This window comes from Lepidochelys kempii, chromosome 24 (genome assembly GCF_965140285.1).
Source record: "Lepidochelys kempii isolate rLepKem1 chromosome 24, rLepKem1.hap1, whole genome shotgun sequence".
Classification (NCBI taxonomy): Eukaryota; Metazoa; Chordata; order Testudines; family Cheloniidae; genus Lepidochelys; species Lepidochelys kempii.
Window position 1 is genome coordinate 16487966 of NC_136403.1, and position 27725 is coordinate 16515690.

At 44.3% G+C, this 27725-nt stretch overlaps 1 long non-coding RNA gene across 1 annotated transcript; it reads right to left on the reverse strand.

Annotated features, from left to right (window-relative positions):
- Window positions 1-1909: 1909 nt before the first annotated feature.
- On the reverse strand, window positions 1910-27475 carry LOC140902824 (uncharacterized). Its single transcript, XR_012156125.2, has 6 exons — window positions 27363-27475; window positions 23361-23393; window positions 12186-12224; window positions 7055-7087; window positions 4274-4297; window positions 1910-2167 (listed from the first exon to the last, which is right to left on the reverse strand). It is a non-coding gene; the product is annotated as an uncharacterized LOC140902824 (long non-coding RNA).
- Window positions 27476-27725: the final 250 nt, after the last annotated feature.

Consider the following 27725-nt stretch of genomic DNA (forward strand, 5'->3'; position numbering starts at 1 on the left):
AGGCGTGGTGGGTGTGCCTATGCAAATGAGATCGGCCCCTGAAGTTCTTTTCCACAACTTGCCACACCTCACCACCAGATGTCAGGGTGGAGCTCATCCTGACACTGCTTACACGTGTGTGTGTGGGGGGGTCTTCTCTGTGATCTTGTCTCCATGGTAGACTGAAAGTCCAAGGTGTAATGATACAGCACTGACAGTAGAGGGTCATTAAATTGGGATGGCCCCTATTGAAATAAAGACTGGCTCCCAACCTGGGGGATCAGTTTGTCAGGGGAGTGGTCCACTGGCAATGAAATTGCCTGAGGAAACAGATCCAAGAGTCACCTGACGGGGATGGGAAGATTAGGAAGGCAGGAGTTGATCTATTTGGGGTCTTTGGCTGTTGTCACCAGTTCAAGCCGAGGGGAAGTGATGCAGGAGCCTGATGAGGCTGGGGAACCCTGCCTACCTGAAGTCGGAAGGTTCCCAAAGGATTCCCAAGGGAAGGGTGAGCCAGAGTGAGAGGCAATATGTTTAGGATGTTTGTGGGTTTAGATATGAGCTGCTCTCTCTGTGTATTTCTTGTGCTTAAGTAAAGTGCAATAGTATTTGAGAATCCTATGCAAAGTGTCTCTCTCCATGTTACATATTTCACCTCATCATGGGCCCCCTGGGAGAGTTAAACTGGAAGGCTCCTATCTTCAGTGGGATTCTGGAGGAGGGTGAGTTTAAGCTACAGGAGAGTCAGAGGAATCAGCACTGATTCTAGCAACTGGGTGGTTGGACCCCCTGGCTGAAACTCTCAGGAGGGGGTGCTAGATAGATCAGCCCCCTGGGAGTGTGCATAAGGACCCCAAGACAGAGCCAGTGTCTGGTCTCATGTGTATTCAGACTCTGGAGGCTTGAAAGACATGGAAACCAGTGTCTGGGTCCCCTCACAGCAGTCTGGTGGGGCACTGGATCAGAGCTTTGACAGCTTCCTAACAGGTTGTTTGGAAGTGGCTGCTTCTGTGGTCACAATCCAGTCGAGTCATGAGAACGTGGAGAGGGGTTCAGGAAGAGTTGCCACTTTTATTTCCAGCAGCATTTGACATGTTAGTGGAATGAGCAAAAAGAGCAGCCCTGCTCCCATCTGCTTTGCAAAATATTGCTCTGTTGCCCTAGGTTGGGATTTTCAGACAGACCGAAGGAAATTAGGATTCTTTGCAAATCCCAGCCCCAATGTCTTTTGGGGAAGAGATTTTGTGTCTCACATGAAGGATAGAAGGTGATGGTCCGGATGTAGGGAGCTGAGCTGGATGAGGCTGAGAAGCCAGTGGAAGGGGCTGAAGCCCAAAATAATTAAGAACAAATTAAACCTTCTCATGAATTTATCTGTAATCTGTGTCCTTTGAAGAAGCAAGATTGAGGTGCAGTTTATGGGTGGTTTTAATGGGAGTGGTTTCTTGTCCGATGTTCAAGCCAAAAGAGCGTAACTGTTCTGGAAAGGGATCGTTTTATGGAGTGTAAGGAGGCACCTCTAGATTTTTGAGGATTATGTGCTGGAGCATCTACCCTGAAAGGAAAACTTGCCACATGTTCTCTAGCCCTGGTAGTGTAGTTCTGTAGCTCAGTTAACGGATACTCTTCCCTCCTGCTCTTCTGGATTTGTGAGCCACTCCACTATTCATTTTTCCCAGTGCTTCTGCTTCCCTGGTTTCACCACTGAGGGAGAGAGAGGAATACTGGAGAACAGTGTCTTCCCCCACCCCCCATACAGTAATCATTGCCTACAACGAGTTTAGAAATGACTCACAGTCGTGTCAGCATTTACAGAGGAGCGAATCCTATCCCAGCCTGGAAGGAAATTTAATTTACTAAAACGTAAAAAAACCAACAGTTACTGAACATTTTTTGTGCGTTTGTATTTATTTTAATTTTTGCAAAGCTCTCGCAATCCCCCAGGGCACCTGCGGGACAGAGCTCAGTGTCCCTCCGCTCCCTATTACATCAAAAAGCATAAAAATCAAGGACTGTCACAGTAATCAGCTAGAGGCCCATTCAGTAGGATTCATGATTTTCAGTCAGCATTTGATTGGTGGAAGAGTTGTGAGGCAGCAGCACGGGGAGCGTAATGGCAGGTGTCATCATCGAAGTCAGCCAATCCGGTTTCGCCAGCGTTTGAGTTAGTAATTCATAATTCTTAGTCCTGGGGAGAGATGGCAAATGGTCATTATGGTCCCAGTAACCCACAGGGAATCAGACAAGAACCCTCCCGCACTCCCTGGAGGAGTTTAGTCCCTTTCTAGTCCCCTACAGCTGTGTGCGACCGCCAGCATTCCACTTCCAGTATTGTGCATTGTACAGCAGTGCCCTTTACAAACTGCGATTGATGGCACTGGATGAGGAAATGAGGGAGGAGAGGGCCAGGGGAGATTTGGGAGGGCTGGAACTGAGCTCTTGGATTTGTTAAAGGGAAGGGTAATTTTAGAAATTAAAACTTTCTTTTGGGGATTTGAGCTGCCACTGGGATTTATGCTCTGGTTATCACACACTCGTCAAATCCCTGCCACTGTGTCAGTATTTACCCACACAGAGTTTATTCTGTCTGCCACGGGAATGCTGTGTCAATGAGACAGCATTGCACTTCCCAGCATTGCATTCAATGGAGAGGGTGACAGGAGGAAAGGGGAAGAAGTCTTGCGTGCTTGAAGGGGGCAGCTCAGTGATGTTGAGAGTAGCCCTCTGCCCTGCTCCTGATCTGTGGTGCATGATCCTGGTGGTGAAGTGGCTGCTGTGAGATCAGGAAAAGTGGTTGTGGAGAGGAAGTATGTCACAAAGCCAGTGCTGCTACACGGTAGATTCTTCCAGGTTTGGCTAATGGAAGCCCCAGAGCACCCATGGAGTTGGCGCCTATGCTCCTGAGAGTCAACAACCACACTGTTCCCCAGTTCTTTTGGGCCCCTATTCTAGGACCTCCACACCTCTGGTGATTCTCCATCCTTCTTACCTCTCTCCTCCCGCAGCCCTCAGTTCGGGTCTTCTGTGAGAGGGCTCCCCACAGTGTTCCACTCTTCAGGCCCCCTTGCCTGTGAGTCCTACCCCTGCTAAGCAACATCTCCTGGGAGCCTCAGTCTAGAAACAACCCTCTGCTTCTTGGCTCAGCCTGCCCTGATTGAGCTAGTTTGTCCCCTTTCCCTCGGGACCCCTGCACACACCGTCTGTTCAGCAGGGTTTCCCTGCTCTGGCCAGTTTTCTCCAGTGGCTGCCACCCACAGCACTAGCCGAACAGCTCTCGGAAGTTCTCTCTCTGTGCAGGTCTCTTCCCCAACATCTTCCACTGCAGCCTTCTCAGATCTCAGACAGCTCTCTCCTAGCAATTCTTAACAGCTCCCTGCATGGAGGCCAGGTGCCTTCTATCAGGACCCACTGGGAGGGACCTAACTAGTTACAGGTGAACAGGACCCATTCCCTCTTACATGAACCAGTCTTAAATGAACACAGCCATCAAATGGGGAAGTTACCAAGGGACAAGATGGAATCTCCATCACTCAAAGTCTGTCAGTCAAGTCTTGGTATAAAATTTGCATAAGCATCTGGGTGACTTAGGCATCCAAGTCCCACATTCAAAATTGACGGAGGCACTTAAGAGCCTGAGTCCTGGTGAAAGTCTGGGGATATGAAGTACCGAAGTCTTCCTCACTTTTGAAAATGCAACTTACAGTCTTAACACATGGAGGCGCTGGTGAGGCTTCTGCCAGGATATCTTTCTTTGGGGTGTGCCCTAGCTCACCTAGAAATCATGGGCTAGTTGCAGGAAGGACTGGATGAAATTCCCTGGACTGTGTTCTGCAGGAGGTCAGACTAGCTGAAGAGAACGGTCCCTTCTGGCCTTAAAATGTGTGAACCTATGAATTGTGCTGGTGGTGTTCTCTGTTAACATACATTTGAGCCTGTCACTCCCCCATCCTCTCTCTAACTACCAGACAAGCAGGAAAATAATACCTCCGAAATGAAAAGGAAAAGCTTTGTTTCTGCTCGCTAGTTGTTACTCCTTGGCATGGACTAAAGGCAGCAGCTGAAACAAACAGTTTCATGCCATTGGCAGATGCCGCTGGGTGGGGGACCCTTCTGTGTCAGGGCTGGTGGGCAGCAGCAAGAGCGGGGGGCACTTTTTTCCTTTCACTGAGGTTGTACCATGAAATATACTGAGGGTGCCTCCTTTAACTCAAATGGCTCCAGTCTCCATTCCCATTATGAGAGCTGCCAAGATAACGCAAGAGATTCTCAAAGAGAGAGAACTTGAGATACTCACCACAGATCATCGCCCCATTAAACCCTTTAGAGAGAAAAAAACAAGAAAGTTATTTTTTCCATTGACTTCCTGTGACATTGGAATGAGGGTGGTTAGCTCCTATCCCTGGCAGAAGCAGCTGTGGTGCTTGTGTCATGGCAAACTTTGTTGCTGTCCCAGAGCTGCTACTGACTTCTGGTGTAGCCCAGGGTGTTTAGCACCTTTTGAAATCGAGCCGCAGGCATCTGTACTTGAAACCCTCAACTGTGAGACCCCCTAAATGAGTGACAACTTTTCCTCCTGTTGGCCTAAATGTGTAAGGGAAACGGCATAGTAAGCTAACGTCAGTCAGTGAGGGCCTCTCTATTTCTCCGGCACACAAACTTCTTAGAACTGAATCTGTACACACCGAATCTGAGATTTGGACAAAAGTGGCTTTTAATCTATCTAAACACAATAATAGATGTAAAGAATTTTCTTAATAAGTGAGGAGAACCTTTTATCCTCCTTTCTGCTCACTCAAACAATCCAAACTCAGCTACAGGGAATGCTAAAAGTTCACCTTTGGGCAAAGAGGAAAGCACAGACATATCCAATCCTATTTCTGAGAGAGAATCATCATTATAATAGAGAGTATGTTACTCCTACCATTACTTTCATTGTTACCACCAGCATTTGTACGGGCCCAGCGCTGCTTCCCTTTGGGCAAGGGACGGAGACGAGGAGAATGGCAGCTATAGATTGATCTTGACCGTCCCACCAGGTTATAAAGCAACACCTGAAACTCCATATTTTGAAACATGGGTGTGACACTCTATACCTCGGGGGAGCATCCTGTTACCCCCATATTCCTCATTTTTAGATAACTGTGATCTTGCATATAAAGCATGCCTGGTAAGGTATCGGGGAAAGGTTATGATCTGCTGAAAGACATTGTTCTATCTAAACATGTGTAGCACCAATGCATATGAAATGATAAGAATTGTGTTGTATGGTTTTCACTAAAATATGCTGTGGGTTTGGGAGGCACCCAGATACTAGCTACACAGAGACAATGACAAGGGAGGTAACCAACACCGGGGTGGGTGCTGTTGAACAGACATCACTAGCCATTGTCCAGCAAGGGAGCTACAATGCAATGACTCACCTGCATGAGGCCACACCAAGGGAATTGCTCAACCTTGGCTGGGGACTCATGACACAGGGGCCCCATGCTTGGCTTTCTCCTGCCCCCACCTATGCTGTAAGCAACAAAGACACTCATTGAAGACTCCAGCAGAGGAGATTGGCCCAGGTTTCAAGGGTGAAATCTGTACATGAAGGACTGCAATCTCCAGTGGGGTGAGAAAAACTGCTTAATCGAGACGTTGGGCAGTCTAATAGGGTTGAGAGCTTAGACTGCATGCTTATATTTTATTTTATTTTGGTAACTAATTCTGACTTTTTGCCTATCACTTAATGTCACTTAAAATCTATCTTTTGTAGTAAAAAAAATTGTTTAACGGTTTATCTTTACCAGTGAGTTTGTATAAAGTGTGTGGCAAACCTGCTCAGGTTTGCAAAGGCTGGTGTATATCCCCTTTCCATTGATGAAGTGGTGAACCAATTAATAAATTTGCACTGCTCATCTTGATATATTGGTATATTCCTGAGGTACAGTGCTGGGAGCTGGGGGGATTTGGCTCTGGTGTCTTTCTCTGTGATTCATGAGTGGCTCTGGGAGCGTTCCTGCAACCTACCTGGGTGTAGGGCTCCACATGCGGTTGTGCTGAGTGATAACAGCACCTGAAGGGGTTTGCTGCTGGTCACTAGCAAGGCATTGTGAGAGACAGCCCAGGCTGGAGGGCGTTAAGGGGGCACAGCGGTCCCACAGACCCAGGCTGCACCCCGGGGATCCCGTCACAATGGGAACCATTTTATTGGTCTGATTTCCCATCATGAGAGAAACTAGGACTGCCAGGGATCTCTGACATAGTAGAATTGCTAACCCTACCCGTTAAGGGAATGGCCTTCCATCACTTCACTTGGCCTCTGTCAAAATTATCAGGGTGATGTAGCAGACTCGTAAAGCAAAGTGAATTTGCAGTGCTCACAGGCACCGCACCACTGATGCTGCGAACCACTGCTCTGACTCCAGTGGAGCTACATCAGGTTACTGTGGTGTATCTCCAATACAGAGATGTGGATTTACACCCATTTGGAATTTGACCCATTGAACCCCCTGGAGTTTTGGATAATTTACACCAGCTGGGGATTTGGCCCCACTCACTTTATTGGAGCTAAGACAGATTTCCATCCGTTGGGCATTTGGCCCCACTAACTTTCATTGAACTATAGATGAGTGACACCAGTTGTTGATCTGGCCCCACTTCTTTTATTGAGGCAACACCAATTTACATCGTCTGGGAATCTGCTCCCTTGTATAGATGAGGTCATGTATGTGATTGCCTATGGGGATACTATTATCCCAGTCTCAGGTAGGCAGCTTCACAGGATTTCCAGTGAATCACAGCTCACAATATGGATGACTCCATCTGGGACCCGGTCATAATGAAGAGAGACCTAAGAAATACAATAAATTGCCTACTTGTATAATAGGAGAATTGAAACCACAAAGAACACCTGGATTAACTCTTAGACACTCCTGTGGGACTTGGAAACCCAGAGCTTTGTGTTCTGCCTCACTCTTTCCATGCGTGTCTAGGCTATTCCAGCTGAACACTGGTCTCAAGGTTCAGGCTTGCTAAGAGGTAATGAGATAATATAAAAGAGCTGGACAGCAAAATCATTTTGAGTACTCACCCCAACAATACGTGGAGCTCGATTCATGACCTCCTGGAAGGAAATAGTGAGAGTAGGATCAAGAAACGCCCTTCTCCAATATAATTTCAATGAAGTTGATTCCTCACAATAGCAAAAGCCTTACCAGCCAGTTCTACACTAGGAGCACTTTGCCAGTACAGTTCTACCAGTACACTCGTGTGCTTTTGCTGGTATGGCATATTCTCCTCTGAAATGAGGCCATGTCTCCATGACAGAGCGTATGCCTGCATAGTCCCTAGAGGACAGGCTGCATATGCTGACTTAAGGACTTGTTCCGACATAATAAGACCACCTCCCCACTTGACGTTCAGTAAGCTGAGAGACTCACCCTTCTGTCGGTCTAGTTGCCTCTATCCTGGGGATTTTTCAGCATAGCGTTTTTCACACTGCTAGCTGATATAGAGACACTGGCCGAACACTGAAGTGTACACCAGGCCCAGCAATACCAGCAAAAGCAGTTTTGCTGGTTATAACTGCAGTTACAATAGTCAGGCCTGACCAACTTGATTGCCTTCTATGATGAGATAACTGGCTCTGTGGATATGGGGAAAGCAGTGGACATGACATATCTTGACTTTAGCAAAGCTTTTCCTACGGTCTCCCACAGTATTCCTGCTAGCAAGTTAAAGAGGTACGGATAGGATGAATGGACTATGAGGTGGATAGAAAGCTGGCTAGATAGTCGGGCTCAACGGGTAGTGATCAAGGGCTGGATGTCTAGTTGGCAGCCGGTATCAAGCAGAGTGTCCCAGGGGCCGGTCCTGGGGCCTGTTTTGTTCAATGTCTTTATTAATGATCTGGATGATGGGATGGATTGCACCCTCCACAAGTTCAGAGATGACACGAAGGTGCGGGGAGAGGTAGATATGCTGGAGGGTAGGGATAGGGTCCAGAGGGACCTAGACAAATTGGAGGAATGTGCCAAAAGAAATCTGATGAGGTTCAACAAGGACCAGTGCAGAGTCCTGCACTTAGGACGGAAGAATCCCATGCACCGCTACAGGCTGGAGACCGACAGGCTAAGTAGCAGCTCTGCAGAAAAGGACCTGGGGATTGCAGTGGATGAGAAGCTGGATATGAGTCAGCGGTGTGCCCTTGTTGCCAAGAAGGCTGACAGGATCTTGGGCTGCATTAGTAGGAACACTGCCAGCAGATTGAGGGAAGTGATTATTCCCCTCTATTCAGCACTGGTGAGGCCACATCTGGAGGATTGCGTCCAGTTTTGGGGCCCCCACTACAGAAAGGATGTAGGCAAATTAGAGAGACTACAGCGGAGAGCAATGAAAATGATTAGGGGGCTGGGGCAGGGGATTTACGAGGAGAGGCTGAGGGAACTGGGCTTGTTTAGTCTGCAGAAGAGAAGAGTGAGCGGGGATTTGATAGCAGCCTTCAACTACCTGCAGGGGGGTTCCAAAGAGGATGGAGCTAGGCTATTCTCATTGATGGCAGACGACAGAACAAGGAGAAATGGTCTCAAGTTGCAGTGCGGGAGGTCTAGGTTGGATATTAGGAAACACTATTTCACTAGGAGGGTGGTGAAGCACTGGACTGGGTTCCGTAGGGAGGTGGTGGAATCTCCATCCTTAGAGGTTCTTAAGGCCCGGCTTGACAAAGCCCTGGCTGGGATGATTTAACTGGGGATTGGTCCAGCTTTGAGTAGGGGGTTGGACTAGATGACCTTCTGAGGTCTCTTCCAACCCTAATCTTCTATGATTTTATGACTTTTGCCAGCGCAGCGATGTCGTAAGGAATCAAACTTCTTCACACCCCATACGGATCGAGCTATGCCAGCAGAAGTCCATATTGTAGACATGGCCCCAGACAGCTCTGCGATGGGAAACCGTCCCCCTATCCTTGCTTCTCAGGGCGGAGATTAACCTGGAATATGGGAGCTTCCTTTCGTGACTCTGATCCCTCAAGATAAGAAATAGAGATGATCAACGTTTTTTGTAATGAATTTTTGCAAGCAAATTGTCACTTTTTTACCAGAAAATTAATCACTTCTTTTTTTGACAAAATCAGAAATGAAAAGGTTTTCATTTTTTCATTTTTTTCCCCCCTTTCTTCTTTGATGGAGCTCTTTGAAAAATTATAAGTTTGTTTGTGGCAAATTTCCAAGAAAAATAGCATTGGAACACGATTTGCAAACAGGACTCTGGGGAATCAACAAAATTCAAAACATTTTTAGTTCTATTTTTCATAATTTTCATTGGAAAAAAAATCTTTCTTGAGTGGCAACAGCTAATTCAGATCCTATTATTTTATATTATAGTTGGGATTTTGTTTTCCCATGTGCATTACTTCGCATTTATCAACAATGAAGTTCATCTGCCATTTTGTTGCCCAGTCACCCAGTTTTTGTGAGATCCCTTTGTAACTCTTCGCAGTCTGCTTTGGACTTACAAAACTGCTCAAGATATTCATCATCTGCAAATTTTGCCACCTCACTGTTTATCCCTTTTTCCAGATTGTTTATGAATATGGTGAGTAGTACTGGTCCAAGTACAGATCCCTGCAGGATACCACTCTTGACTGAAAATTGACCATTTATTCCTGCCCTTTGTTTCCTATCTTTTAACCAGTTGCTGATCCATGAGAGGACCTTCCCTCTTCTCCCATGACATCTTACTTTGCTTAAGAACCTTCGATGAGGGAGCTTGTCAAAGACTTTCTGGAAATCTAAGTACACTATATCCACTGGATTGCCCCTTGTCCACGTGCTTGTTGACCCCCCTCAAAGAATTCTAGTAGATGGGTAAGGCATGATTGCTCTTTACAAAAACCATGTGGACTCTTCCCCCAACAAATTGTGTTCATCTAGGTGTCTGGTAATTCTGTCCTTTAGTACAGTTTCAACCAGCTTGCCCGGCACTCAAGTTAGGCTTACCAGCCTGGAATTACCGGGATCACCTCTCGAGTCTTTTCTAAAAATTGGCGTCACGTTAGCAATGCTCCAGTCATCTGGTGCAGAAGGTGATTGAAATGATAGGTTACGTACCACACTTAGTAGTTCTGCAATTTCACATTTGAGTTCCACGAGAACACTTGAGTGAATGCCATCTGGTCCTGGGGACTTATTACTGTTTAATTTTTCAATCTGTTCCAAAAGCTCCTCTAATGATACCTCAATCTGGGACAGTTCCTCAGATTTGTCACCTAAAAAGAATGGCTCTGGTTTGGGAATCTCCCTCACGTCCTCAGCCGTGAAGACCGACGCAAAGAATTTATTTCGTTTCTCCGCAATGGCTTTATCGTCCTTGAGTGCTCCTTTAGCATCTCAATCGTCCAGTGGCACCACCGGTTGTTTAGCAGCTTCCTGCTTCTGATCTACTTCAAAACATTTGGCTCTTACTTTTTGAGTCTTTTGTTAGTTGTTCTTCAAATTCTTTTTTGACCTTCCTAATTGTATTTTTACATTTCACTTGCCAGAGTTTATTCTCCTTTCTACTTTCCTCAGTAGTATTTAACTTCCACTTTTTAAAGGATGCCTTTTGCCTCTCAGTGCTTCTTTGACTTTGTTTCGCCATGGTGGCACTTTTAGGATTCTCTAATTATGTTTTTTAATTTGGGGGATACATTGAAGTTGAGCCTGCATTATGGTGTCTTTACAAAGTTTCCATGCAGCGTGGGGGATTTCACATTTGGCACTGTACCTTTTAATTTCTGTTTAATTGACTTTCTCATGTTTGTGTTGTTCCCCTTTCTGAAATTAAATGCAGCTATGGCGGGCTGCTGTGGTTTTTCTCCCACCCGAGGGATGTTAAATTTAATTATATTATGCTCACGATTACCAAGCAATCCAGCTATATTCACTTCTTGGACCAGATCCTGTGATCCACTTAGTAGGAAATCAAAGATTGCCTCTCCTCTTGGGGGTCCCAGGACTAGCTTCTCCAAGAAGCAGTCATTTAAGGTGTCAAGAAACTTTATATCTGCATCCCGTCCTAAGATGACATGTACCCAGTCAATATGGGGATTGTTGAAATCCCCCATCATTACTGAGTTGCTGTGTTGGTTTTGTTTTGTTTTGTTTTATAGCCTCTCTAATCTCTCTGAGCATTTCACAGTCACTATCACCATCCTGGTCAGGTGGTGGGTTGTCTATGGAATTACTATCCATAGAGATTCTATGGTACAGTTTGCTTCATTTAAGATTTTTATTTCATTTGACTCTGGTTTTTTTCACCTCTAGTGCCACTCCCCCACCAGTCCGACCGGTTCTGTCCTTCCAATCTAAAGAAATAGTATTTTTCAATTCACCTCATACAAGTACTGTCATGCAATCTCTTTCATGTGAAAGTGAAACTTTCAAAGGTAGATTTTATTTTAAAATAACTGCACTCAAAAACAAAACCATGTAAAACTTTAGAGCCTACAAATCCACTCAATCCTACTTCTTGTTCAGCCAGTTTCTAAGACAAAGAGATTTCTTTTCATTTACAGGAGATGATGCTGCCCGCTTCTCACTTTCAGGTGACATTGTAAATAAAAAGAGGCATTCGCATGGCACTTTTGCAGCCGGCATTGCAAGGTATTTACGTGCTAGATATGCTAAACATTCGTATGCCCCTTCATGCTTTGGCCACCATTCCAGAGGATATGCTTCCATGCTCGTGACACTTCTTCAAAAAAAAAAAATGCGCTAATTGAATTTCTGACTGAATTCCTTGTCCAAGATTGTATGTCTCCTGCTCTGTGTTCTACCCGCATTCTGCCACATATATTTCACATTATAGCAGTCTAGGATGATGACCCAGCACAAGTTAAAGAGGTACGGATTGGATGAATGGACTATAAGGTGGATAGAAAGCTGGCTAGATAGTCGGGCTCAACGGGTAGTGATCAACGGCTGGATGTCTAGTTGGCAGCCGGTATCAAGAACACTTTCGCTGCAGATTTGACAAAATGCAAAGAAGGTACCAATGTGAGGTTTCTAAAGATAGCTACAGCACTCAACCCAAGGCTTAAGAATCAGAAGTGCCTTCCAAAATCTGAGAGGGACAAGGTGTGGAACATGTTGCTCTTTTAAGACTTCTGACAACACTCCAATGTGGAAACTACAGAACCCGAACCAAAGTAATTTGACAGCAAAGTAATTTTGAGTACTCACCAGAGGAAAAGGTTTTCCAGCTGGATGTTTTCGAAACACCTGTAAGGAAACAGAACAGGATCAAGAAACTCCTTCTCCAATATCATTTCAAGGTTGTTGATTCCTCACAATGGCAATGGCGTTACCAACAAGCTCTACACTAGGAACGCTTTGCCAGTACAGTTCTACCAGTACACTCGTGTGCTTTTGCTGGTATAGCATATTCTCCTCGAAAGGGAAATGAGGCCATGTCTACACTACAGAGCCTATGCCTGCATAGTCCCTAGAGTACAGGCTGCATATGCTGACTTAAGGACTTGTTCCGACATAATAAGACCACTTCCCCACTTGACGTTCAGTAAGCTGAGAGACTCACCCTTCTGTCGGTCTAGTTGCCTCTATCCTGGGGATTTTTCAGCATAGCGTTTTTCACACTGCTAGCTGATATAGAGACACTGGCCGAACACTGAAGTGTACACCAGGCCCAGCAATACCAGCAAAAGCAGTTTTGCTGGTTATAACTGCAGTTACAATAGTCAGGCCTGACCAACCTGATTGCCTTCTATGATGAGATAACTGGCTCTCTGGATATGGGGAAAGCAGTGGACATGACATATCTTGACTTTAGCAAAGCTTTTGCTACGGTCTCCCACAGTATTCTTGCTAGCAAGTTAAAGAGGTACGGATAGGATGAATGGACTATGAGGTGGATAGAAAGCTGGCTAGATAGTCGGGCTCAACGGGTAGTGATCAACGGCTGGATGTCTAGTTGGCAGCCGGCATCAAGCAGAGTGTCCCAGGGGCCGGTCCTGGGGCCTGTTTTGTTCAATGTCTTTATTAATGATCTGGATGATGGGATGGATTGCACCCTCCGCAAGTTCAGAGATGACACGAAGGTGCGGGGAGAGGTAGATATGCTGGAGGGTAGGGATAGGGTCCAGAGGGACCTAGACAAATTGGAGGATTGTGCCAAAAGAAATCTGATGAGGTTCAACAAGGACCAGTGCAGAGTCCTGCACTTAGGACGGAAGAATCCCATGCACCGCTACTGCCTGGGGACTGACAGGCTAAGTAGCAGTTCTGCAGAAAAGGACCTGGGGATTGCAGGTGATGAGAAGCTGGATATGAGATGATGAGAAGCTGGATATGAGTCAGCAGTGTGCCCTTGTTGCCAAGAAGGCTGACAGGATCTTGGGCTGCATTAGTAGGAACACTGCCAGCAGATTGAGGGAAGTGATTATTCCCCTCTATTCAGCACTGGTGAGGCCACATCTGGAGGATTACGTCCAGTTTTGGGGCCCCCACTACAGAAAGGATGTAGGCAAATTAGAGAGACTACAGCGGAGAGCAATGAAAATGATTAGGGGGCTGGGGCAGGGGATTTACGAGGAGAGGCTGAGGGAACTGGGCTTGTTTAGTCTGCAGAAGAGAAGAGTGAGCGGGGATTTGATAGCAGCCTTCAACTACCTGCAGGGGGGTTCCAAAGAGGATGGAGCTCAGCTATTCTCATTGATGGCAGACGACAGAACAAGGAGGAATGGTCTCAAGTTGCAGTGGGGGAGGTCTAGGTTGGATATTAGGAAACACTATTTCACTAGGAGGGTGGTGAAGCACTGGACTGGGTTCCGTAGGGAGGTGGTGGAATCTCCATCCTTAGAGGTTCTTAAGGCCCAGCTTGACAAAGCCCTGGCTGGGATGATTTAACTGGGGATTGGTCCAGCTTTGAGTAGGGGGTTGGACTAGATGACCTTCTGAGGTCTCTTCCAACCCTAATCTTCTATGATTTTATGACTTTTGCCAGCGCAGCGATGTCGTAAGGAATCAAACTTCTTCACACCCCATACGGATCGAGCTATGCCAGCCGAAGTCCATATTGTAGACATGGCCCCAGACAGCTCTGCGATGGGAAACCGTCCCCCTATCCTTGCTTCTCAGGGCGGAGATTAACCTGGAATATGGGAGCTTCCTTTCGTGACTCTGATCCCTCAAGATAAGAAATAGAGATGATCAACATTTTTCGTAATGAATTTTTGCAAGCAAATTGTCACTTTTTTACCAGAAAATTAATCACTTCTTTTTTTGACAAAATCAGAAATGAAAAGGTTTTCATTTTTTCATTTTTTCCCCCCTTTTTTCTTTGATGGAGCTCTTTGAAAAATTATAAGTTTGTTTGTGGCAAATTTCCAAGAAAAATAGCATTGGAACACTATTTGCAAATAGGACTCTGGGGAATCAACAAAATTCAAAACATTTTTAGTTCTATTTTTCATAATTTTCATTGGAAAAAAAATCTTTCTTGAGTGGCAACAGCTAATTCAGATCCTATTATTTTGTATTATAGTTGGGATTTTGTTTTCCCATGTGCATTACTTCGCATTTATCAATAATGAAGTTCATCTGCCATTTTGTTGCCCAGTCACCCAGTTTTTGTGAGATCCCTTTGTAACTCTTCGCAGTCTGCTTTGGACTTACAAAACTGCTCAAGATATTTATCATCTGCAAATTTTGCCACCTCACTGTTTATCCCTTTTTCCAGATTGTTTATGAATATGGTGAGTAGTACTGGTCCAAGTACACATCCCTGCAGGATACCACTCTTGACTGAAAATTGACCATTTATTCCTGCCCTTTGTTTCCTATCTTTTAACCAGTTGCTGATCCATGAGAGGACCTTCCCTCTTCTCCCATGACATCTTACTTTGCTTAAGAACCTTCGATGAGGGAGCTTGTTAAAGACTTTCTGGAAATCTAAGTACACTATATCCACTGGATTCCCCCTTGTCCACGTGCTTGTTGACCCCCCTCAAAGAATTCTAGTAGATGGGTAAGGCATGATTGCTCTTTACAAAAACCATGTGGACTCTTCCCCCAACAAATTGTGTTCATCTAGGTGTACGGTAATTCTGTCCTTTACTACAGTTTCAACCAGCTTGCCCGGCACTCAAGTTAGGCTTACCAGCCTGGAATTACCGGGATCACCTCTTGAGTCTTTTTTAAAAATTGGTGTCACATTAGCAATGCTCCAGTCATCTGGTACAGAAGGTGATTGAAATGATAGGTTACGTACCACAGTTATTAGTTCTGCAATTTCACATTTGAGTTCCACGAGAACACTTGAGTGAATGCCATCTGGTCCTGGGGACTTATTACTGTTTAATTTTTCAATCTGTTCCAAAAGCTCCTCTAATGATACCTCAATCTGGGACAGTTCCTCAGATTTGTCACCTAAAAAGAATGGCTCTGGTTTGGGAATCTCCCTCACGTCCTCAGCCGTGAAGACCGACGCAAAGAATTTATTTCGTTTCTCCGCAATGGCTTTATCGTCCTTGAGTGCTCCTTTAGCATCTCAATCATCCAGTGGCACCACCGGTTGTTTAGCAGCTTCCTGCTTCTGATCTACTTCAAAACGTTTAGCTGTTACTTTTTGAGTCTTTTGTTAGTTGTTCTTCAAATTCTTTTTTGACCTTCCTAATTGTATTTTTACATTTCAATTGCCAGAGTTTATTCTCCTTTCTATTTTCCTCAGTAGTATTTAACTTCCACTTTTTAAAGGATGCCTTTTGCCTCTCAGTGCTTCTTTGACTTTGTTTCGCCATGGTGGCACTTTTAGGATTCTCTAATTATGTTTTTTAATTTGGGGGATACATTGAAGTTGAGCCTGCATTATGGTGTCTTTACAAAGTTTCCATGCAGCGTGGGGGATTTTCTAGTGCCACTCCCCCACCAGTCCGACCTGTTCTGTCCTTCCAATCTAAAGAAATAGTATTTTTCAATTCACCTCATGCAAGTACTGTCATGCAATCTCTTTCATGTGAAAGTGAAACTTTCAAAGGTAGATTTTATTTTAAAATAACTGCACTCAAAAACAAAACCATGTAAAACTTTCGAGCCTACAACTCCACTCAATCCTACTTCTTGTTCAGCCAATTTCTAAGACAAAGAAGTTTGTTTTCATTTACAGGAGATAATGCTGCCCGCTTCTCACTTTCAGGTGACATTGTAAATAAGAAGAGGCCCTTCGTATGGCCCTTCATGCTTTGGCCACCATTCCAGAGGATATGATTCCATGCTCGTGACACTTCTTCAAAAAAAAAGAAAATGCACTAATTGAATTTCTGACTGAACTCCTTGTGCGAGATTGTATGTCTCTTTGTTTTACCCGCATTCTGCCATATATATTTCATGTTATAGCAGTCTCGGATGACGACTCAGCACACGTTGTTCATTTCAAGAACACTTTCGCTGCAGATTTGACAAAATGCAAAGAAGGTACCAATGTGAGAATCTGGAATTTGGGAACTCCCTTTCTTCAGTCTGACTTTTCAAGATAAGTATTAGAGCTGGTTCAATTTTTTCAAAGTGAATATTTGTTATAAAATTGTCATTTTTTTTCCAGAGAACAAATTCATTGTTTGATAGAATCAAAAATGAAAAAGTTTGACATTTTTTCATTTACTTCCCCCTCCCCCCGCTTCTTTCTTTTTTACTGGAGCTACTTGAAAAATTATAGAAACTTTTTGGGATTTTTCAATGAAAAACTACATTTCAACTCTATTTCCAAAAATGGATCTTGGGAATCAAATGACACAACTCAGAACTTTTTTGTTTTAGTTTTCATTTATTTCAATAATGTTTCAAAATGCTCGAGCCCGCAAAGAATGAGACCTCCTGAATCACTGACCACTGCTGCACTTGTTGGCCTAAATGTGGAAGGACATGGCAGAGTAAACTGTTGTCAGTCAGTGAGAGCCTCTCTCTGTCTTCTGCACACAAAACACTTTTAACCATACATGTACACATCAAGTCTGAAATTTGGAACAAAAGCTGCTTTTGAGATATCTGAGCACAATAACATCTAGACAGTTTTCTTAATATGTGATGAAAACCCTTCAGCCTCCTCCCCACCCCCGCTGTTACTCAGGATCTTTCTACACTTAAAACGCTACAGCAACACCGTGCAGCGCTAAATTTGCACACTGAAGCACTTCAGTATAAACACTCGCTACCGTGACGGGAGGGGTTCTCCTGTCGCTATAGTTAATCCACATTCCCATGGAGCAGTACCTAGGTTGAGTGTAAAATTCTTCCGGCTAGCTAGCACTGTCTGCAATGAGGATTAGGTCGGGATAGCTGCTACTTTCAGGGGTGTGGATTTTTCATGCTCATGAGAGACATCATGCATCATGCTCATGAGAGACAGAGATATCAATGTGAGTATTCAGGATAGATGGGGCCTCAGACAATTCAAGCTCAGCTACAGGGAATGCCAAGAGATCATCACAGAACAATTCACCATTGGGTAGAGAGAAAAAGGAGACATTTATGTTAATATATCACAGAGAAAATCATCTTTCTAATATAAAGTATTAATCCTAGTAGTACTTTCACTTTTACCAGCAGAGCTTCTACCGGCAAAGCACTGCTTCCCTTTCGGTAAAGGGTGGAGATGGGGGTAAAGGCAGCCATGATTTGGAGCTTAATGTTGGTTTCTGTTTGTTTCTTCCGATTATGAAATCCGCTTTCAGGCTGGGGAGGTTTAGCAGCTCCATTGATACCATGAGTCGTCTATGACGTTACAAGCCTGATTGCGCAAACCCAACACCTTGTTTGTTAAAGAGACCAATGGCCTTTGTCAATGAGGAACGATCAGAGTTGATTTACCTCCCGGTGTAATATGGCTATATACTCTCCCTAGAGTTTCTGAACATAGTTTTTATGGTGTGGATGGGGTCTGTAATCATAAGTACATAAGAATGGCCATCCTGAGTCAGACCAAAGGTCTATCCAGCCCAGTATCCCATCTACCAACAGTGGCCAATGCCAGGTTCCCCAGAGGGAGTGAACCTAACAGGCAATGATCAAGTGATCTCTCCCCGGCCATCCATCTCCACCCTCTGACAAACAGAGGCTAGGGACACCATTCCTTACCCATACTGGCTAATAGCCATTAATGGACTTAACCTCCATGAATTTATCCAGTTCTCTTTTAAACCCTCTCATAGTCCTAGCCTTCACAACCTCCTCAGGCAGGGAGTTCCACAGGTTGACTGTGTGCTGTGTGAAGAACAACTTCCTTTTATTTGTTTTAAATCTGCTGCCCATTAATTTCATTTGGTGGCCCCTAGTTCTTATATTATGGGAACAAGTAAATAACTTTTCCTTATTCACTTTCTCTAAACCACTCATGATTTTATAGATCTCTATCATATCCCCCCTTAGTCTCCTCTTTTCCAAGCTGAAAAGTCCTAGCGTCTTTAATCTCTCCTCCTATGGGACCCGTTCTAAACCCCTAATCATTTTAGTTGCCCTTCTCTGAACCTTTTCCAATGCCAGTATATCTTTTCTGAGATGAGGAGACAACATCTGTATGCGGTATTCAAGATATTCTCCGTCTTATTCTCTATGCCTTTTTTAATGATTTGTTTGCTTTTTTGACTGCTGCTGCACACTGCATGGATGTCTTCAGAGAACTATCCACAATGACTCCAAGATCTTTTTCCTGATTAGTTGTAGCTAAATTAGCCCCCATCATATTGTATGTATAGTTGGGGTTATTTTTTCCAATATGCATTACTTTACATTTATCCACATTAAATTTCATTTGCCATTTTGTTGCCCAATCACTTAGTTTGGTGAGATCTTTTTAAAGTTCTTCACAGTCTGCTTTGGTCTTAACTATCTTGAGCAGTTTAGTATCATCTGCAAACTTTGCCACCTCATTGTTTACCCCTTTCTCCAGATCATTTATGAATAAATTGAATAGGATTGGTCCTAGGACTGACCCTTGGGGAACACCACTAGTTACCCCTCTCCATTCTGAAAATTTACCATTTATTCCTACCCTTTGTTCCCTGTCTTTTAACCAGTTCTCAATCCATGAGAGGATCTTCCCTCTTATCCCATGACAACTTAATTTACATAAGAGCCTTTGGGGAGGGACCTTGTCAAAGGCTTTCTGAAAATCTAAGTACACTGTGTCCACTGGATCCCCCTTGTCTACATGTTTGTTGACCCCTTCAAAGAACTCTAAGGCCTGGGCTGCACTGGGGGCGGGGGTTCGAACTAAGATACACAACTTCCGCTACGCTATTTGCGTAGCTGAAGTCAAAGTATCTTAGTTTGAGTTACCTGGCCGTCCTCACAGTGGCAAGTCGACCGCGACAGCTCCCCCGTCGACTCCGCTTACTCCTCCTGCCGAGGTGGAGTACAGGCGTCGATTCAGGGATCTATTTATCGCGTCTAGACGTGATTTATCGTGTCTAGACGTGATTTATCGCGTCCCCGATAGATCGATCACTACCCGCCGAGCCGGTGGGTAGTGAAGACGTGCCCTAAAAGGTTAGTAAGACACTATTTCCCTTCACAGAAACCATGTTGACTTTTGCCCAACCATTTATGTTCTTCTATGTGTCTGGACACTTTTACTTTTTACAATTGTTTCAACTAATTTGCCCAGTACTGACGATAGACTAACCGGTGTGTAATTGCTGGGATCACCTCTAGAGCTCTTCTTAAATAGTGGCATTACATTAGCTATCCTCCAGTCATTGGGTACAGAAGCTGATTTAAAGGACAGGTTCCAAACCCTAGTTAATAGTTCCGCAATTTCACATTGGAGTTCTTTCAGAACTCTTGGGTGAATGCCATCTGGTCCTGGTGACTTGTTACTGTTAAGTTTATCAATTAATTCCAAAACCTCCTCTAGTGACACTTCAGTCTGTGACAATTTCTCAGATTTGTCACCTGCAAAAGATGGCTCAGGTTTGAGAATCTTCCAAACATCCTCAGCCGTGAAGACTAAAGCAAAGCATTCATTTAGTTTCTCTGCAATGACTTTATTGTCTTTAAGTTTGTCTGCGGAAAAGGACCTAGGGGTGACAGTGGACGAGAAGCTGGATATGAGTCAGCAGTGTGCCCTTGTTGCCAAGAAGGCCAATGGCATTTTGGGATGTATAAGTAGGGGCATAGTGAGCAGATCGAGGGACGTGATCGTCCCCCTCTATTCGACATTGGTGAGGCCTCATCTGGAGTACTGTGTCCAGTTTTGGGCCCCACACTTCAAGAAGGATGTGGATAAATTGGAGAGAGTCCAGCGAAGGGCAACAAAAATGATTAGGGGACTGGAACACATGAGTTATGAGGAGAGGCTGAGGGAGCTGGGATTGTTTAGCCTGCAGAAGAGAAGAATGAGGGGGGATTTGATAGCTGCTTTCAACTACCTGAAAGGGGGTTCCAAAGAGGATGGCTCTAGACTGTTCTCAATGGTAGCAGATGACAGAACGAGGAGTAATGGTCTCAAGTTGCAGTGGGGGAGGTTTAGATTGGATATTAGGAAAAACTTTTTCACTAAGAGGGTGGTGAAACACTGGAATGCGTTACCTAGGGAGGTGGTAGAATCTCCTTCCTTAGAGGTTTTTAAGGTCAGGCTTGACAAAGCCCTGGCTGGGATGATTTAACTGGGAATTGGTCCTGCTTTGAGCAGGGGGTTGGACTAGATACCTCCTGAGGTCCCTTCCAACCCTGATATTCTATGATTCTATGATTCTATGATTCTAAGTGCTCCTTTTGTATCTCAATCGTCCAGGGGTCCCACTGGTTGTTTAGCAGGCTTCCTGCTTCTGATGTACTTAAAAAACATTTTGTTCTTACCTTTTGAGTTTTTGGCTAGTTGTTCTTCAAACTCCTTTTTGGCTTTTCTTATTACATTTTTACACTTAATTTGGCATAGTTTATGCTCCTTTCTATTTACCTCACTAGGATTTGCCTTCCACTTTTTAAAAGATGCCTTTTTATCTCTCACTGCTTCTTCTACATGGTTGTTAAGCCACAGAGGCTCTTTTTTAGTTCTTTTACTGTGTTTTTTAATTTGGATTTACATTTAAGTTGGGCCTCTATTATGGTGTCTTTGAAAAGTGTCCATGCAGCTTGCAGGGATTTCACTCTATTCACTCTACCTTTTAATTTCTGTTTAACGAACCCCCTCATTTTTGAATAGTTCCCTTTTCTGAAATTAAATGCCATAGTGTTGGGCTGTTGACGTGTTCTTCCCACCACAGGAATGTTAAATGTTAGTGGATTATGGTCACTGTTTCCAAGCGGTCCTGTTATAGTTCCCTCTTGGACCAGATCCTGCGCCCCACTCAGGACTAGATCGAGAGTTGCCTCTCCCCTGGTGGGTTCCTGTACCAGCTGCTCCAAGAAGCCGCCATTTAAAGGATCGAGAAATTTTGTCTCTGCATTTCGTCCTGAGGTGACATGGACCCAGTCAACATGGGGATAATTGAAATCCCCCACTATTAGTGAGTTCTTTGTTTTGGCAGCCTCTCTAATCTCCCTTAGCATTTCATCATCACTATCGCTGTCCTGGTCAGGTGGTCGATAATAGATCCCTACTGTTATATTCTTATTAGAGCCTGGAATTACTATCCAGAGAGATTCTATGGAACATGTGGATTCATTTGAGATTTTTACTTCATTTGATTCTACATTTTCTCCCCCTCCCCCCACCCACCCCCGCATGACCTGTTCTGTCCTTCCAATATATATTGTACCCCGGAATGATTGTGTCCCATTGATTGTCCTCATTCCACCAATTTTCCGTGATGCCTATTATGTAAATATCCTCCTTTAACACGAGGCACTCTAGTTCACCCATCTTATTATTTAGACTTCTAGCATTTGTGTACAAGCACTTTAAAAACTTGTCACTGTTTATTTGTCTGCCCTTTTCTGATGTGTCAGATTCTTTTTTATGTGACTGTTTCTCATCTGATCTGGCCCCTACTTTATCCTCTTCCATCCTCTCCTCCCGACTAAAACCTAGAGAATCTCTATCAATAGACCCTCCTGTAAGAGAAGTCTCTGTCCGATCCACGTGCTCCTCTGCAGCAATCGGCTTTCCCCCCGCCCCCATCTCTTAACATTAAAAAGGTTGCAGAGCAATTTTTAAACTAAGTGCCAGCCGTCTGGATCCACCTTGGTTTAGGTGGAACCCATCCTTCCTGTATAGGCTCCCCCCATCCCAAAAGTTTCCCCAGTTCCTAATAAATCTAAACCCTGCCTCTCTACACCGTCATCTCATCCACGCATTGAGACTCTGAAGCTCTGCCTGCCTACCTGGCCCTGCACGTGGAAGCATTTCTGAGAATGCCACCACAGAGGTCCTGGATTTCAGTCTCTTTCCTACCAGCCTAAATTTGCCCTCCAGGACGTCTCTCCTCCCCTTCCCTGTGTCACTGGTACCTACATGTACCACGACCACTGGCTCCTCCCCAGCACTGCACATAAGTCTGTCTAGATGCCTCGAGAGAAATCATAGCTGGCCCTATGACCACCACCTGAAACTCCAGATTCTGAACATGATGGGAAGCCAGATGAATAAAAGAGAGACTAGGATTGCCAGGGATCTCTCACTTCATAGATTTGCTAACCCTAACCGTGAAGGGAATGGGCTTCCGCCATTTAATCTGGCCTCTGTCTGTTAAAAGTATCAGGCTAATAGAACAGACTCTTGAAGCAAAAGGAACTTGCAGTACTCACAGGCAGAGCATCACTGACGCGGCTCACCCCTGCCCTGCCTCCAATGGAGCGACCTCGGTTTAGCCTGGACCATGAACTCCAACACAGGAATGTTGATTTACATCCATTTGGAATCTGGCCCGTTGACTCCAATGAAGCTACGGATAAGTTACACCAGAAGGGGATCTGGCCCTGCTGACTTTACTGGAGCAATGGTTGATTTACCCCTGTTGTTCTGTCTCCACTTACTTTGATAGAGCAACACTAATTTACACCAGCTTGGGATCTGCTCCCTTGTAGAGATGAGGCCATGTACGGGATTGCCCATGGTGACACTATGATCTGCAGTCTCTCGGATGCAGAATGACAGAATTCCCCGTATATCACAGCTCCCAGTATGTACGACTCCACCTGGGAAGTGATTATAATGAACAGAGCCCACAGTAACCCAGCAAATTGTCTACTTTTATAATGGGAGACTTGAAACTGCAAAGAACGCTTGGATTGACACTTACATGCCCCCATGGGACTTGGAAGTCCATTGCTTTGTGTTTTGCACCAGTCTTTGAACATGTGTCCAGGATACTCCAGTTGACTCTGAATCTCAGGGTTCGGGCTTGCGAAGAGGTACTGAGATAATATGACAGCCTGACAATAAAGTAAATCTAGAGTACTCACCAAAACAGCTTCTTCAAATGGAGTCTCGACATCCTGTAAGGAGATAGTTAGGAGTTATTTCACCCTGCTCTTTCTCCACGATCATTTCAATGTAGCTGATTCCTCACAATGGCAATAGCTTTCCCAGGTCAGTTCTACACAAGGAGCGCTTGGCCAGTGTGGCTCTACTGGTAGACGAGTGGGCTTTTGCCAGTATAGCATGTTCCCCCCAAAGCCAAATAAGGTCATGTCTGCATTACGCTGCATTGCCCTATGGAACATGCTGTGCACGCCAACAGAAGGTCTTTTTCTGCCAATATCAGCACTCCACCTCCCCGATGGATGTTCGGTATGCTGACAGAATCACCTTCTCTTGGTCTAGTTCCGTCTATACGGGGGATTCTCCAGGAAAATAGCCATGTTGCCCAAGAGGGGTGATTTTTGCACACAGCTCGTTGATATAGCTGCACTGGCAGAACTTTATAGTGTAGACCAGGCTCAAGCATACCAGCAAAAGCCCAGTTGTGCTGATTACAACTGCAGCTACAGTAGGGAGAGGCTTTTGCCAGCACAGCCGTGTCAGTCAGGAATCAAACCTCTTCACACCCCATACTATAGAGCTGTGCCAGCAGAAGTCTGTGTTTCAGACATGGCCCCAGACAGCTCTGCGATGGGAAACAGCCCTCCTACACTTCCTTCTCAGTACTCAGATTGACCCCCAGAATCTGGAAATTGAGAACTAAGTCCCTTTCTTGAGTCTGACTTTTCACGATAAGAATTAGAGCTGGTTAAATGTTTCAAAATGAATTTTTGTAAAAATATTGTCATTTTGTTTTGCAAAATCAGAAATGAAAAGAATTTGTGGTTTTTTTATTTATTCCCCCCCCCTTCATCTTTTCTGGAGCTGTTTGAAAAATTATAAGTGTGTTTTGGGGACATTTCAAAGAAAAATAGCATTTCAAATCTATTTGCAAAAATGGGTCTGAGGAATCAAAGAACAAACCTCAAAACTTTTTTCTTTTTCTTTTTCATTATTTTTATGGAAAAATTGGGGGAAAAGGTGGCTAGAAAATTATGTAATAGAACTCATGCCTTTTTTTCTTTTTAGTTTTCATTATTTTCGTTGAAAAAAACAGAAGAAACAAATTTTTCCATCAAATTTTTCTTTTAAAAAAAATCATTTTTAGTTAAAAATAAAATAGATTAGTGACAAATTTCAAGTAGTTCTACATTTTTCTCCTTTCAAAAATGACTGCGCATCCTGTTTGTTGTTTTCAAAAAATATAGAACGTGGAGGGAAGAGTTGATTGCACAGCTGAGACTGTTCAGCACTTTTGGGAATCAAGTCCAAATCGTCAGTGATTGCGCCCCCAAAGAATGAGATCTGCAGGTTTTGCTAACTGTGTGAGGGAAATGGCATGATAAGCTATTGTCAATTGGTGAGGGCCTCTCTATATCTCCGGCACACAAACCTCTTAGAACCATATGTAAACACTGAAGCTGAAGATTGGAACAATAGTTGCTTTTGTAATATCTAAGCACAATAATGGATCCAAAACATTTTCTGAATAAGCAAGGAAATCCCTCTAATCTTCTCCCCTCACTACACCGAGACAATTCCAACTCAGCTACAGGGAATGCTAAGATACTGTCCCTGAGCAATTCACCTTTGGACAGAGAGGAAAGGGGAGACATTTCAGATCGTATTTCACAGAGAAAATCATCATTATAATAGAAAGGTCCAACTTATGACATTCTCCTAAGCAAAGTAGGGAAATATGATCTAGGTGAAATTGGTATAATGTGTGTGCACAACTGGTTGAAAGGCTGGGTAACGGTGGTTCTCTGTCAAGCTGGGTGGACGTATCTAGTGGCGTTCTGCAGTGGTCACTCCTGGGTCTGATACTATTCCATATTTTCATTAATGACTTGGATAATGGGGTGGAGAACACACTTATAAAATGTGCAGATGATACCAAGCTGGGAGGAGTTGCAAGCAGAGGGTTAGAATTCAAAACAACCTTAACATATTGGAGAATTGGACCAAAAGCATCTAGATGAAATTCAATAGACAAGTGCAAAGTACTTCTCTTAGGAAAGAAAAAAACAAATGTACAGCTACAAAAGAGGGAATAACTGGCTAGGTGGTAATACCCGGAAAAGGATCAGGTGGTTATTGTGAGTCACAAATTGAATATGAGTCAACATGTGATACAGATGTAAAAGAGGCTATTATCATTCTGGGATATATTAACAGGAGTGGTGAATGTAAGACACAGGAAGTAATTGTTCCATTGTGCTCAGCACTGGGGAGGCTTCTGTTGGAGCCGTGTTTTCAGTTCTGGGCGCTACACTTTAGGAAAGATGTAAACAAATCGGAGAGTCCAGAGGAAAGCAACAAAAATGGTAAAAGGTTTCGAAAATGTGGCCTGTGAGGAGAGGTTAAAAAATGGGGCATGTTTAGTATTGAGACAAGAGGACTGAGGAGGGGGACCTGATAACAGTCTTCAAATATATTAAGGGTTGTTCTAAAGAGGACTGTGATCAACTGTTCTCTGTGTCCACTGAAGATAGGGCAAAAAGTAGGGGGCTTAATTGCAGCAAGGGAGATTTTGACTCGATATTAAAAAGAACTTTCTAACTCTAAGGGTAATTAAACTCTTGAGTAGGCTTGTGGAATCCCCATCATTGCACGTTTTTAAGAAAACTTTGGACACCACCTGTCAGGGATGGTTTAGGTTTCTTGGTTCTGCCTCAGTGCAGGGAGCTGGACATGATGACTTCTTGCGGTCCCTTCCAGCTCTACCTTTCTATTATTTTACAAAAGTCATCGTTATGACAAATAGTATGTCACTCCTAGCAGTGCTTTCATTGTTACCAGCAGCACTCCTATGGGCAGAGAGCTGCTTCCCTTGGGCAAAGGACAGAGATGAGGGGAATGGCAGCCATGATCTGGACTTCCATCATCGCTTCCGTTCAGCTCTTCCAGATGAGCAAGTCCCCATTGTGGCTGGGGAGTTTAGCAGCTGTATTTATCCCCTGTGTCATATCTGACACTACAAGCCTGATTGCTCCAACCCAATCCCTGGATTGTCAAAGAGATCAATAGTCTTCATTAAACTAAAAAGGTCAGGACCATCGTATTAGTCCTTCTGCAATATGGCTGTATGATGTCCCTAGAGTTTCTGATTACAGCCTTTGTGGTGTGGAAAGTGGGGGAGGTTTAGATTGGATATTAGGAAAAACTTTTTCACTAAGAGGGTGGTGAAACACTGGAATGCGTTACCTAGGGAGGTGGTAGAATCTCCTTCCTTAGAGGTTTTTAAGGTCAGGCTTGACAAAGCCCTGGCTGGGATGATTTAACTGGGAATTGGTCCTGCTTTGAGCAGGGGGTTGGACTAGATGACCTTCTGGGGTCCCTTCCAACCCTGATATTCTATGATTCTATGGAAAGGGGCTGTAACCAAAGCATCCTCTGTTATTTTCAAACATTTTAGAGAATGGGGTGGGGAGTCGGGGAGGGGGGTTCTTTGCACAGCCCAGGATGTTCAGCACTTTTGGGAATCAAGATCAAGTCATCTCTGCTTGAGCCTCTAAAGAATGAGACCCCACCCCCAGCCCATATCGCTGACCACTGGGCCACAAGTTGGCCAAATGTGTGGTGGAAATGGCATAGTAAGCTAATGTCAATCAGTGAGGACCTCTCTATTTCTCCAGCACGCAAACCACTTTGAACCATATGTACACATTGAATCTGAACTTTGGAACAAAATGCGCTTTGGGGATATCGAAGCATAATAACAGATCTAAAGAATTTTCCAAATAAGTGAGGAAAACCCTTTAATCTTCTCCCCCCATTACTGTACTCGGCCAATTCAAACTCAGCACAGTGCTAAGACACTGTCCAAGAACAATTCACCTTTGGGCAGAGAGGAAAGTGGAGCCATTTCAGATCCCATTTCACAGAGAAAACCAGCATTATAATAGAAAGTATTATACTGCTCGTAGTGATCGCATCCTTACCTGTGCGCTGACCTGATGCGCGCTGCTTCTCTTTGGGGAAAGGATGGTGACGAGGAGAATGGCAGCCACAATCTGGAGCTTCATCTTGGCTGCTGAAAGATTCTTCCAGGTCCTGATATCCCCAGTGTGCAGCTCGAGGGTTTAGCATCTATATTTATACCATGTGTGGTACGTGACATTACAAGCTTGATTGCCCAAACTCCATGCCCGCATTGTCAAGGAGACCAATCACCTTTATCAATAAGGAAAGGTCAGACAGCTCATTTATCACCAAAACTCACCCTGTGGAATCTGATTTCTGCTTCCAAAGGCCAGGATCCAACTTCAGCTGGAAAAATAAACTGTTGTTCTCCCTAAACTTAT